This window comes from Scyliorhinus torazame, chromosome 15 (genome assembly GCF_047496885.1).
Source record: "Scyliorhinus torazame isolate Kashiwa2021f chromosome 15, sScyTor2.1, whole genome shotgun sequence".
NCBI lineage: Eukaryota > Metazoa > Chordata > Chondrichthyes > Carcharhiniformes > Scyliorhinidae > Scyliorhinus > Scyliorhinus torazame.
In genome coordinates this window covers 128,753,909-128,767,632 of record NC_092721.1, presented here as the reverse complement: position 1 = coordinate 128,767,632, position 13,724 = coordinate 128,753,909, and the positions used below count along the sequence as shown (strand labels likewise).

At 46.8% G+C, this 13,724-nt stretch overlaps 1 protein-coding gene across 3 annotated transcripts in view; it reads right to left on the bottom strand.

Annotated features, from left to right (window-relative positions):
- Positions 1-13,724, bottom strand: part of dync2h1 (dynein cytoplasmic 2 heavy chain 1) — an 866,357-nt gene that overhangs the window by 409,142 nt on the left and 443,491 nt on the right. The gene's annotated exons all lie outside the window — the stretch shown is intronic.

Sequence of the window (13,724 nt, the reverse complement as noted above, 5' to 3'; positions counted from 1 at the left end):
CAAGAATCCAGAGTGTGGATACCTTGGGCGCGATTCTCCCCTCCCGCGCCGGTTGGGAGAATCGCCTAGGTCGCCAAATTTTCCCGCGACGCCGGTCCGATGCCCTCCCGCGATTCACGGAGGCGGCCAAATCAGCACAATCGCGTTTTGCGCGGCGCGGTACAGCGATTCGCCCGAGACAGCCAAAATGACAATTCACCGGTACCCCCGCGATTCTCCGGCCCGGATGGGCCGAGCGGCCTGCCCAAAACGGCGGATTCCCCCCGGCGCCATCCACACCTGGTCGCTGCCGGCGGGAACAGTGCGGGAAAGCTGGGGGGCAGTCTGCGGGGAAGTGAGGGGGGATCCTGCACCGGGGGGGCCTCAAATGGGGTCTGGCCCGCGATCGGTGCCCACCGATCGTCGGGCCGGCCTCTCTGAAGGAGGACCTCCTTTCTTCTGCAGCCCCACAAGGTCCGTCAGACATCTTCTTGTGGGGCGGACTCGGAGAGGACGGCAACCACGCATGCGAGGGTGACGCCAGTTATGCGGCGCCGGCCACGTCATGTATGCGCCGCCGCCTTTACGCGGCGCCAAGGCCTGCCGCGCGTAAATGACGCGGCGCCGCTCCTAGCCCTTTATCGGGCCCTAAATCGGTCGGAATAGGGGCCGTTGCGCGCCGTCGTGAACCTCGACGGCGTTCACGACGGCGCGAACACTCTTACTCCATTTCAGAGAATCCCGCCCCTTTTCTTTTTGCAGCAACAAAGAAATATAACAGAAGAGAAAATTGGCAACGAGGATTGAGGCAGAAAACGTCATTGAGAAAAAGGAAATTTGTCAACTAACAGGAGATTAAACCCTTCATTAAATTAATGAAAAGCTTAGTGGGACATTACTCTCCTAAACCATTATTGATTGCAGAAAAGTTTCAGTTCCACCGCTGTAGTCAGGAAGAAGGTGAAAGCATTTTACAGTTTGTAGAGTCTTTAAAAAGAATATGCTAAATATTGCGAATTTGGTACAATACATCAGTGTTTTTCAAACTTTTTTTCCGGGGACCCATTTTTACCAACCGGCCAACCTTCGCGACCCACGCCGGCCGACCTCGCGACCCACCATTTTCTCTTACCTTGTTTGCTGCTGACAAAAATGGAGGAAATGGTTTTGGGTCCCTTTGGCCCTCGTACACGCTCCTCCAATGGAACCTGTTGGATGAAGGGGAAGCCTTCTGGTGTCGGAAAGTATGGAGTCTCCATCTGTCCAAAGTTCTGAATTTTTTTTCCTGTAAAATTTTATCAAATAAAACCCCACCCCGAACTTGTAAAAAAAATGAGTAAAATAAATGAAAAAATGAATAAAACCCCCCCAAACTTGCAACAAAAAAAATGAATAAAATCTCCCCAAACTTGTAAAAACAAATGAATAAAATAAATGAAAAAAATGAATAAAACCTCCCCGAACTTGTAAAAGAAATAAAATGAATAAAATAAAAGAAAAAAATGAAAATTAAATGAATAAAATAAATGAATAAAAACCACTACAGAACTTGTAAAACAAAAAACTGCAACCGTTTAAAAAAATAGCGGCCGCACTGCGCATGCATGCCCGATGATTGGCACGCATGTGCATTTGCGCCTGTGCGCCGATCATCGCGCAATGCGGCCAAATTTTTTTTACATGTTCACGCCCATTTTAAAGGCCACTTGCAGCCGACGTTATTAAAAGCCGGCTGCTGCGCAGGGATTTGCGCGATTGGGAGCGCCGCGGGCAACGGCTCCACGACCCTCCCGACACCCGCCCGCGACCCACCCGCGGGTCGCGCCCCTGACTTTGAAGAACACTGCAATACACGATACTCTTCGTGACAGGTTGGTTTGTGGACCCTGCAATGAAGCTATTCAAAGGAAGCTGCTTACTTTATGGGCACTGCAAGGAACAAGGCTGCAAAGATGCAACCACGCCACCATTGTACAAAGGCTGTACATTTAGCAGGGGAATGCTGTAGTAAAGCAAATACCTGCAAGAACTGTGGCAAGAAGGGCCACATTGCCAAGGCAGGTTAGTCTCAGAAAACTTCTACACGAAGAAGGTGCAAGAAGAAAAAACGCAGCTAAACAATATAGTCCTGTTTATCAATTAGTGGGCAAAGCTCAAGATTACTCAAAAGACAGTGCAATGAAGCTACTGCAAGAGCTTAAGCTAGGTGCTTTATCAATACAGGGCGATCAACAAAGTTTTTGGGCATATCCAAAACTTGAATGTCATGTAATTAAAATGGAAGTGGATACAGGTGCAGCAGTATTGTTAATACCTGAGACAATTTATCATCAAAACTGAAGCATCTTCCTTTAAAACCATCATATGTGATCCTAAGGACATACACTGAAGAGGTTGTACCATTAAAAGGTTGAATTATGGTGAAAGTAGAAATAATTGGACAGACAACGATAAGTGCCTCTTCACGCTGTCCATGGAAACTTTCCTGCTCTATTTGACAGAGCATGATTGGCTAAGATTAGGCTTAAATCGAAAACAGTCAATCAACTGGTGGATTCAAAGAGCAACTTGCAAAAACTTCTGATGCAGTACGAGAAGGTGTTCGAAGATTCCATAGGCTCTCTGACTGGAGTTGAGATACACCTAAAAATCAAGCCTGACAGCACACTCAAATGTCTCAATGCTAGAATCGTACTATACGCCATTAGGCCAAAAGTTGAAGAAGAACTAGAAAGACTAGTACGTGCAGGAAAATTGAACCTCTTGCCACAAGTGATTGGGTAACACCAATAGTTCCTGTATTAAAACGTGATGGTTCAGTGAGAATTTGTGGAGATTTAAAAACCATTCACCCAGTATTGTGCGCAGATTATTATCCACTGCCACTGATTGAAGACTTGTTTCATGAACTTTCTGGCCGGCAGAAATTCAGTAATATTGATCTTTCACAGGCATATCTGCACACGAATGTGGCTGCTAAATCACAGCCACTACTCACTATTGTGACACACAAAGGTTGGTTCCATTACTGAAGACTTCCTAATGGAATAACATCTGCGCCTGGTCTTTTTCAAAGACCCATGGATCAAGTTCTAAGTGGGTTGAATGGAGTGCATTGTTATTTAGATGACCTACTCAGCGCCAGTGAGAACTTAGAAACTAGCCTGAAGCGTTTACAGAACCGCAACCTGAGAGTTAAAAAGGAAAAGTGCAACTCTTTTATGACATCCGTAAATTACCTAGGTCACATCATCGACAAAGATGGCTTGCATTAGGAGCCAAAGAAACTGTCTGCAAACTTAGGAGCACCATATCCTCAAATTGTGACACTTTTAAGGTCGATTTTAGGATCGATCAATTATTATCGTAAATTTGTTCCACATTTAGCAACACGATTGAAGTAATTACAAACATTGCTATGTGTCAAACAGGCATGACACTGGTCAGAAGAAACTTTACAGAAGTCAGAGTTGTTGGTTCATTATAATCCCAAGATGAAGTTGCAAGTTGATTACGATGCCTCGCCCTATGAAGTTGGTGAGTCGTCTTGCACATTATGCATTTTGAAGAGGGAAGATCAATAGTATTTGCTTCATGCACTCTTTCTAGCGCAGGAATATTAAGAAAGAGCATCATTTTCAGTTACCTTGATGGGTGCCATTTTACTCGATGGATCATCCACCCTTGACTACAATATTTGGGCCATATAAAGATATATCTTCTTTAGCAGGTAGTAGAGTGCAAAGATGATCATTGCTATTGTCGGCACACACTTACGATATCCAATGGCGCAAGTCATGGTGCTCTGTCACGATTGCCGTAACAAGTCAAGCATGACCTGAAGTACGTTTTGTCAATATTTTATATTTCTTGCTCATGGATAGTGTACCTGTGATTTCCTCTCAAGTTCAAAAGTATACAAAAACCAAACCAGTAATGGGGGAGATGATGGACCTGGCCCAAAAAGGAACGCTATCAGACGTGAATAAGAAAAGTCCAGACCTCAAGCCCTACGTCAGATGAAGACTCGAGCTGACAGTTCAAAATGGAGCAGATTGTTACTGATAATAGCATGCAGTTTACATTGAAGTAGTTTGAGGACTACTTGAAGGGAAACGATATACACCATCTTAAGTCAGCTCCATATCATCCAGCAACAAATGGATTGGCTGAACATTTTGTGCAATCATTAAAGCATTTTATCAAAGCATCAAAGGACCTGAGGACATTGGCAAGAAGAATAAATCAATTCACCATAACACTGTACATGCTATCATGCAAAGTTCATCGGCGATGCTGTTGTTCAAAAGGAAACTACGAATACAGTTTGACTTGCTAACCAACTGATGCTTCAGAGATTTTCAAACAACAAGCACAAAGATAAAGGCAAATTACTGCGGATGCTGGAATCTGAAACAAAGTCAGAAAATACGGGACAATCGCAGCAGCTCTGACAGCATTTATTTCAAGTCTGAATGACTCTTTGTCAAAACACAAATTGCTGGGAGGGAGAAGTCTAAAAAGCGAGAATTCACCCAAGGATGGAGTATGTTAGCTCGGAACTACACCAGCAACGAGAAATGGATACTGGCTATGATCCTAGAAAGACAGGTCCAATGTCATACACCGTACAGACAGATGATAAAAGTGTTTGGCGATGTCATGCTGATCAGTTACATGATGCACAAAGTGAGACCACAGAAACTTTTCAAGAGATCCTGCCCTTGGGCAATCTAGAGCGCTATACTTCAGAACAAAGACCTGAGACAGTGACAAGTTCAAATACTGTTTCTGAGGACTTTTTACCTAGCGACAGATGCTGAAATAACTACTCAAAAATTACCATCTACAGAAAGGAGTGAGGGCACTTTCAGGGTCTCAAGTAACCAAGTTCAAGAACGCCAAATTTTTCAAAAAGGAATAGATGTCCACTATAGAAACTATCTTATTGAAATGTATATATGCACAGCATAATGCATAAGTGGTTCGGCTGCATAAATTTTAATTGTTGTTGCACTAATTAAGTACAGGGGGAAGTGTGTTATGTATCAGAGAATACATCCCTGCTGGTAAAGCATCCTCTGATGTGTTGTGACACCAACAGAGTGTTTGTGCAGGCTTTGGGGAGATCACCATCTTTGATTGTACAAGCAACGCCCTTAATAACCCTCTCATTGTGTTTTACAAGAATCCAGAGTGTGAGCACCTCCATACCTTTTCTCTTTGCAGCAAGAAATATAACAACTTCCTTCTCAGTTCTTCTGCTGTTTAAAACTCAATCCTTCAATCTGGTTGGTTAAGGAGATACAGTTGCCCTAGTCACCCTGATTGTGCAATGAAAAAGTCAGTGTTCGCCATCATTACAACTTTGAAACCAGCAGCAACTTCTGGCACAGTTAAAAGCGGAAAGCCAGAGGGCAGCACGGTGGCGCAGTGGGTTAGCACTCAAGCCTCACGGCGCAGAGGTCCCAGGTTCGATCCCGGCTCTGGGTCACTGTCTGTGTGGAGTTTGCACATTCTCCCCGTGTTTCCGTGGGTTTCGCCCCCACAACCCAAAGATGAGCAGGGTAGGTGGATTGGCCATGCTAAATTGCCCCTTAATTGTAAAAAATTAATTGGGTAATCTAAATTTTTTAAAAAAGCAGAAAGCCTGAAACTACTGTCAATGAGCTTGCTTCTCCACTGAGTACGCTGTTGAAATCATCACATGGAGAAACCTTAACAATCACTTGATTTTAAGTAAGCTTCCACTTTTAATCCCATTATTCACGCTATAAAACCCCTTCAAAAAATTATGCATTGCTAAATGATACATTTTGAGAGGGCCATTAAGAATCCAGCACGACCGGAGAAGGCCTTTGATCGGGTGGAGTGGGAGTATCTTTGGGAAGTGTTGCGGAGGTTTGGGTTCGGGGAGGGGTTCATCAGTTGGGTCAGGCTGCTGTACAGAGCCCCAGTGGCGAGTGTGGCTATGAACCGGCGGAGGTCGGAGTACTTTCGGCTGTACTGGGGGACGAGGCCCCTTATCCCCCTTGTTGTTTGCACTGGCAATTGAGCCGTTGGCCATGGCACTGAGGGAGTCCAGGAAATGGAGGGGACTGGTCCGGGGGGGAGAGGAACACCGGGTGTCGTTGTATGCCGACGACCTGTTGTTGTATGTGGTGGATCCAATGGAGGGGATGGCGGAGGTCATGCGGATCCTTAGGGCGTTTGGGGACTTTTTGGGGTATAAACTCAACGTTGGGGAGAGTGAGCTCTTTGTGGTGCATTCAGGGGACCAGGGAAGGGGGATAGACGACCTACCATTGAAGAGGGCGGAAAGGAACTTTCGGTACTTGGGGATCCAGGTGGCTGGGAGCTGGGGGGCCCTGCACAAGCTCAATTTGACGCGGTTGGTGGAGCAGATGGAGGAGGATTTTAAAAGATGGGATATGCTGCCACTCTCACAAGCGGGTAGGGTGCAGTCGGTCAAAATGACGGTCCTCCCGAGGTTTCTCTTTGTGTTCCAGTGCCTTCCCATTATGATCCCAAGGTCTTTTTCAAACGGGTAAGCAGGAGCATCATGGGATTTGTGTGGGCGAATAAGACCCCAAGGGTGAAGAGGGTGTTTCTTGAGCGTAGCAGGGAGAGGGAGGGCTGGCGCTGCCAAATTTGTGTGGCTATTATTGGGCAGCCAATGTGGTGATGATCCGTAAGTGGGTAATGGAGGGAGAGGGGGCGGCGTGGAAGAGGCTAGAGATGGCGTCCTGTGTGGGCACGAGCCTGAGGGCGCTGGTGACGGCACCGCTGCCGTTCTCGCCGACAAGGTACACCACGAGTCTGGTGGTGGCGGCGGCGCTGAAGATCTGGGGGCAGTGGAGGCAACACAGGGGCGAGGTGGGAGCCTCGGTTTGGTCCCCAATTCGGGAGAATCATCGGTTCGTCCCGGGAAGGATGGATGGGGGGTTTCGGAGCTGGCATTGGGCAGGGATTAGAAGAATGGGGGACCTGTTCTTCGATGGGATGTTTGCGAGCCAAGGGGCGCTGGAGGAGAAGTTTGGGCTACCCCAGGGAAACGCTTTCAGGTACATGCAAGTCAGGGCGTTTGTGAGGCGGCAGGTGAGGGAATTCCCGCTGCTTCCGGCACGTGGGATTCAGGACAGGGTGATTTCGGGTGTATGGGTTGGAGAAGGCAAGGTTTCGGCGATTTACCAGGAGCTGAAGGAAGAGGAGGAGGCCTCGGTGGAGGAGTTAAAGGGCAAGTGGGAGGAGGAGCTTGGGGAGGAGATAGATGAGGGTCCGTGGGCTGATGCCCTGAGTAGGGTTAATTCTTCCTCCTCTTGCGCCAGGCTCAGCCTAATACAGTTCAAAGTTACTCACAGAGCGCATATGACAGGGGCGAGGTTGAGTAGGTTCTTTGGGGTGGAGGACAGATGTGGGAGGTGCTCGGGGAGCCCGGCAAATCACGTCCATATGTTCTGGTCGTGCCCGGCGCTGGAGGGGTTTTGCGAGGACTATGTCCAAGGTGGTGAACGCCCGGGTCAAGCCGAGCTGGGGATTAGCATTATTTGGGGTATCGGATGAGGCGGGAGTGCAGGAGGCGAAAGAGGCCACTATTCTGGACTTTGCGTCCCTGGTAGCCTGGCGGAGGATTTTGCTACTATGGAAAGTTGCGAAGCCCCCTAGTGTGGAAGCTTGGATCAATGACATGGCAGGGTTCATCAAGCTGGAGAGGATAAAGTTTGCCTTGCAAGGGTCTGTGCAAGGGTTTTTCAGGCGGTGGCAACCGTTCCTAGACTATCTCACGGAGCGTTAGGAGGTCAGCAGCAGCCCAGGGGCGGGGAGGGGGGGAGCGGGGGGGGGGGGGGGGTTCTTTTGGGGTGGCGTTTGGGTTAAGGTGGGGGGTTTCCCTATTTGTGTTTTCTACTGTTATATGGGGGGTTATTCTTTTTCTTGTTGGGGGGAGGGTTTGTTGAAAAATTTGAATAAATATATATTTTATTTTAAAAGAATCCAGCACGAGTTTGTACAGTCAAACAGAAAGTAACTTTATTTACAAGAATGTGGACACAGAGCCAGTAGTTCCCGACTGGTTCCCTCTCTAGCTGGTACTACAGCTGGGCTGCTAATGATTGCCCCACACCCCTCTCATTAGGGAAGCCAAATTCTTCAAGTACCATGGGGTAACCAATTGTCTCCAACCAATAGGATCCAGGTAGGTTATAACAATATATAACCTGATTTTAATACAGTACACCAAGCCACTATTACTGTTGAATATTCTTTCCCCCCAAAAAATCAAATTTATGACAAATTTCTCCATCATGATAAAAAAAACCATGGACAGGATTCTCTGTAGCCCAACGCCGAAATCGGCGATTGGGCAGAGAATGGCTTCCAACGCCGGATCCGGGGCAGGTGCCGGTTTGACGTCTGTTCGCGATGCCCTGCCACCTCCAAATCGGTAACATCGGGCCGCTGGCCGTGTGCAGTCGCAAGGCCGTTGCCACGTCTTCAGCCGGCCCACCCGTGAGGCTCCGCCCCCGATGGGCCGAGTTGACGGCACGGGCCACATGTGGTCCCAGCGGTCGGGAACACGGCATGCCGGCTGCAGACACTTGTCCGGTATCGGTGCCTCTGGCCGGGGGCCTTATACTAGGGCTGGGGGGAGTGGTGGGGGATGGACAGGGGGTGGGTTGTGGTGTCAGGGTAGGCGGGTTAGGGTTCCAGCACAGCCGGCACTATGTTTTCCGGCGGGATCGGTGCAGACCATCAGCCCTGCGCATGCGCGGCCCGGGACCCGTGGGAGGTTCATGGTGCACTGCGCCTCACCAGTACCAGGATCAGTGAGGGGTTTGCACCAATTTTCCTGTCGTGATCCACCCGTGGATTCTCTGTTGGTCTTAGCCGCTGGAAGGGAAAATTCCGTCCCATATATTTTTAGTTTTTGTTTTAAATTTGTGTCAAACAAAAGTTTTAACCTTTTTGACGAATATAAAATTAAGACCATGTAACAGCATTTACTGGAAATGAATAAAATCATACGGTTAAAATTATCCTTCTTGTTAGCGCCAACATGCATTAAAACAGGGCGGCACGTGGTGCAATGGTTAGCACTGGGACTACGGCGCTGTGGTCCTGGGTTCAAATCCCACCCCTGGGTCATTGTCCGTGTAGAGTTTGCACATTCTCCCCGTGTTTGCGTGGGTTTCACCCCCACAACTCAAAGATGTGGTCAGGTGGATTGGCCACGCTAAATTGCCCCTTAATTGGGAAAAAAAAAAATTGGGTAATATAAATATATTTTAAAAAACATGCATTAAAACTACTTCACTGGCCGTGCTTCAGTGATATAAAATGCTCCCAGACAACTCCCCCCCCCCCCCCCCCCCCCCCACTCCCTGATGTGTCACAACCCCCCCTCCCTGATGTGTCACAATGTCTGATGCTTTTAGTATTTTGACCGGGAGGAGAGGACCCAATGTGGTAAGTGACTGGTAGGTGAGTCTTTCTCTCTTCTTTTCTGACTTTGAAAGTGGAGCCTCAGTAGGGAAACAGAAATTGTGGGAAGTAAAGATTAGTGGTATAAGCAAAAACAAATTGAAATTCTAAATTAAATAAATTTTAATTAAGTAAAATAGTGAATCAAAGTCAGGTGATGTGTTGTAGCTGCAACATGTGGGAACTAGTGGACCACATTGAGGTTCATAGTGACCACGTCTATAGCAAATGTTTGCTGCTTGACGAGCTTTGGCTCAGAATTAGTGAGCTGGAATCTGAGCTTCAGATATTGAGACACATCAGGGAGGGGGAGAGCAGCGTTTCAGGAGGCAGTTACACCCCTTAGGTTAACTGCCTTAAATTCTGTCAATGGTCAGGCACAGGAGGGTGTGATGGTAAGTGAAGCAGGTAGAGGGATCCAAGAAATAGCATTGCAGGAGCCTCAGCCCTTATCCCTCTCCAACAGTTAGGAGATGCTTGCTCCTTCTGTGGATGAGAGGGGTCTGTAGGGACGATGAGCAAACTGACCACGGTACCAGGATTCACGGAGCAATTTAAGTAGGGCAGAAAAGTCAAATGTAGTTGTTGTTGGGGATAGTACAGTCAGGGGAATAGACACTGTTCTCTATAGCCAGGGTTGAGATTCCTGAAGGCTGTGTTGCCTGCCCGGTGACAGGATTCAGGGCATCTGCTCTGGGCTGGGGAGGAACTTGCGGTCGGAGGTGGAGGATCCAGTGGTCATAGTCTATGTAGGCACCAACAACAGAGGTAGAATGAGGAAGGAGGTTGTGTGTAGGCAGTTTGAGAAGATAGGCACTGAATTAAAGAACAGAACCTCCAAGGTTAAAATCTCTGGATTATTACTTGAAGCACATGCAAATTGGCAAAGGGTATGTACAATTAGAGAGATGAGTAAAGACTGGTGTGGGAGGAAGTGGGTATTGGTTGGTGGGACATTGGCATCAGTACTGGGGAAAGTGGGGCTGTACCATTGGGACGGCCTACATCTGAACCAGGCTGGGAGCAGTGTTCCTGCGGACCATATAACTAGGGAAGTAGAAAATGCTTTCAACTAAAGTGTGTAGTTGAGGGTTCAATTGCTGGAAAATTAGGAAGTCAAAGTTAAAGGTAAGAGTGCAGGTTAGTCTGAGTGTCAACAGAAAACAACAGGAAGGGACAGATCATATGAACATTATATGGCACCAAGGACTTATAAAAGGGCCCTAACTAGAAGGGGGAGGATTCCAAGAATGGAATGTTTAAAACAATCAGAGGTATATGAGAGAGCAGTGGCACAGGATAGTGAGGGGGAATGTGACTGTCATAGTGTGACAGGCCGGGGCAGGAAACATAAACAAAAATGTGCAACACAGAGCGAATCCAGAATTATAAACAACTGGAAAGAATCAAAGCTAAATGTTCTTTATCTGAACACACGAAGCATTTTCAGCACTGATTGCAACATATGAATATGATGCATTAGCTATTACAGAAACGAGTTTGGAAAGTGACCAGGACTGGGTGCTCAACATGTCATTCAATGTTCAACATTCCAAAAGAACAGGCCAAAGAGGAAAGGAGGTGGGGTAGCGTTGGTAATCAAGGGAGGTTTCAGAGCAATGCTGAGTCATGATATAAAGGCAGTGGAGAGTGAAGTAGAATCAGTTTGGGTAGAAATCACGAATAGCCGGAGAAGGAAGACAAGGCTGTGAGTAATCTATCAACCCCCAAAATGTGATCTCTTAAGAGGTCAGAGCATAAATGGGGAAATATTAAGGGCATGTTTGAAGGGAACTACAATTATCGTGGGAGATTTTAATCTGCATATTGATTGGACAAACCAGGGCAGCGTTGAAGAAGAATTTTTGGAGTGCATCAGGGATTGGTTTTTAGAGCAGTACATTGTGGAACCTACCCAGGAACGGACTATCTTCGATTTGGTTTGTGCAATGAAGAAGGATTAATAAAGGATCTTGCGGTTAAGGGTCCCTAGATGGTAGTGACCACAATATGATAGAATTCCAATATTCACAGTTTGAGGGTGAACGCTATAGGTCCATAACCAGGCTCTTCAACTTAAATAAGGGCAATTATAATTGTATGAGGGAGAAGTTATCTAAGGTGAATTGGGTAAACAAGCTAAGATAAAGGTCAGTAGATGAGCAGTGGCAGATAGTCAAACAGCTGGTCTAATGCTCAGCAGGAGATTATCCCAATCAAAAAGAGGGATTCCACGAGAAAGAGGCAAAAGGATAATGTTAAATTGAAAAGCAGGATATACAAAGTGGCAAGGGACAGTGGTAGGCCAGAGGACTGGGAAGTTTTCAGGATCCAGCAGCAAAAGACTAAAAAGTTCATAAGGGATAAAATAAATTTTGAGTGACAACTTGCATGCAGCATCAAAACAAACAGTAAGAGTTTCAATGGAGATATAAATAGGAAACGGGTGGCTGAGGTAAATGTGGAATCTCTACTGAATGAGGTGAAAAAAGATATGGCGGATATGCTAAATAATTTTTTTGCATCAGTCTTCACTGTGTAAAACATTGCAAAAATCCCTAAAGTATCAGATGGACCGATTTCAAATAACATGGTGGAGCTTACAAAAATCCAAATCACAAGGGATAGAGTATTAGAGAAACTAAGGGGCTAAAAGCGGACAAGTCACCAGGACCAGATAAACACACAAGGGTTTTAACGGAAGTGGCTGCAGAGATAGTGGACCAATTTGTTGAAATTTTCCATAACTCATTAAATTCCGAGAGGGTACAGAAAGATTGAAAAGCAGCCAATATGGCTCCCTTGCTCAAAAAGGGAGAAAGGCAGGAAAGGCTAGGTCAGTTAATTTAACATCTACTATTGGCAAGATGCTGGAGTCAATAATCAAAGATGAAATAGCTAATCATTTCGGAAAGCTGAATGTAATCAAACCTAGTCAACATGGTTTTACGAAAGGTAAATTATGTTTGACAAATTTTCTCAAATTCTTTGAGGATGTACCAGGGAGAGTAGATAGAAGGGAACCTGTAGATATAGTGTATTTAGATTTCCAAAAGGCATTTGATAAGGTGCGGCGTAAGAGGTTGGTGCATAAAATAAAAACCCATGGAATTGGAGAACGGTGTTCGCAAGGATTGAAAACTGGCTGTCACATAGAAAACAGAGTTAGAATAATTGGGTCCTTTTCAGACTGGAAAGATGTAACTAGTGGAATATCGGAGGGATCAGTTCTTGGTCCACAATTGTTTACAATTTACATTAATGACCTGGAGCAAGGATCAGAATTTAGGCTTCCCAAATTTGCAGATGTTACAAAAATAGGTGGAAGGTCATGTTGTGATGAGGATATTGTGATTCTGCAATAGGATATAGATAGATTGGGTGACTGGGGGAAAGCCTGGCAAATGAAGTTGAATGTGGGGAATTACATGGGCGGCACGGTAGCGCAGTAGTTGCTTCACAGCACCAGGGACCGGATTCAATTCCCGGCTTGGGTCACTGTCTGTGCGGGGTCTGCATGTTCTCCCCATGGCTGCATGGGTTTCCTCCGGGTGCTCCGGTTTCCTCCCACAACTCCCGAAAGACATGCTTGTTAGGTGAATTGGACATTCTGAATTCTCCCTCAGTGTACCCGAACAGGCGCTGGAGTGTGGCGACTAGGGCATTTTCAGTTACTTCACTGCAGTGTTAATGTATGCCTACTTGCGACACTAATAAGATTATTATTATTACGTAGAGCACGGTCTATTCCAATGGAAAACAATGTCGGATTCGCCGGGGTCGGGATTGACACTCTGAAGGTTGACAGGCTGCAGCCGCATATTAGCACTCCACTCCCCAGACACACTTGTCCTAGCCAACAAGATGGCACTGGTTGCGCTGTAGGTCAACTGGGGCCAGAAGGCATCTAGGGGGTGTGGCCTGGGGGGTCACCCTTATGACCAGTGCCCTAGGTTCACAGTGGGCAGTCACTGGAGTGCATGGCAGCCTGCAAGGCTGCCGCAATGATATTCCATGCCGGTCCACCCCGACCCTACAGCCCACCTCCTGGCCACCCCCCGCTACTCCCCCTGGCCCTGGCATAAGTCCCCTGGCCAGCAGCACAACTGTCAGCAAACTATGGTGATGTTGGACACTTTCTGTACCCACTCCCTCTCCCTCATCAGCCATGGAGCCGTTTCACAATTTTTAAAGACAAAAGTGAACTTTGCCGCTGGGAATTCCCCACGTGGAGGCGGAGAACTGCAGAGGCCCTGGAGAATATC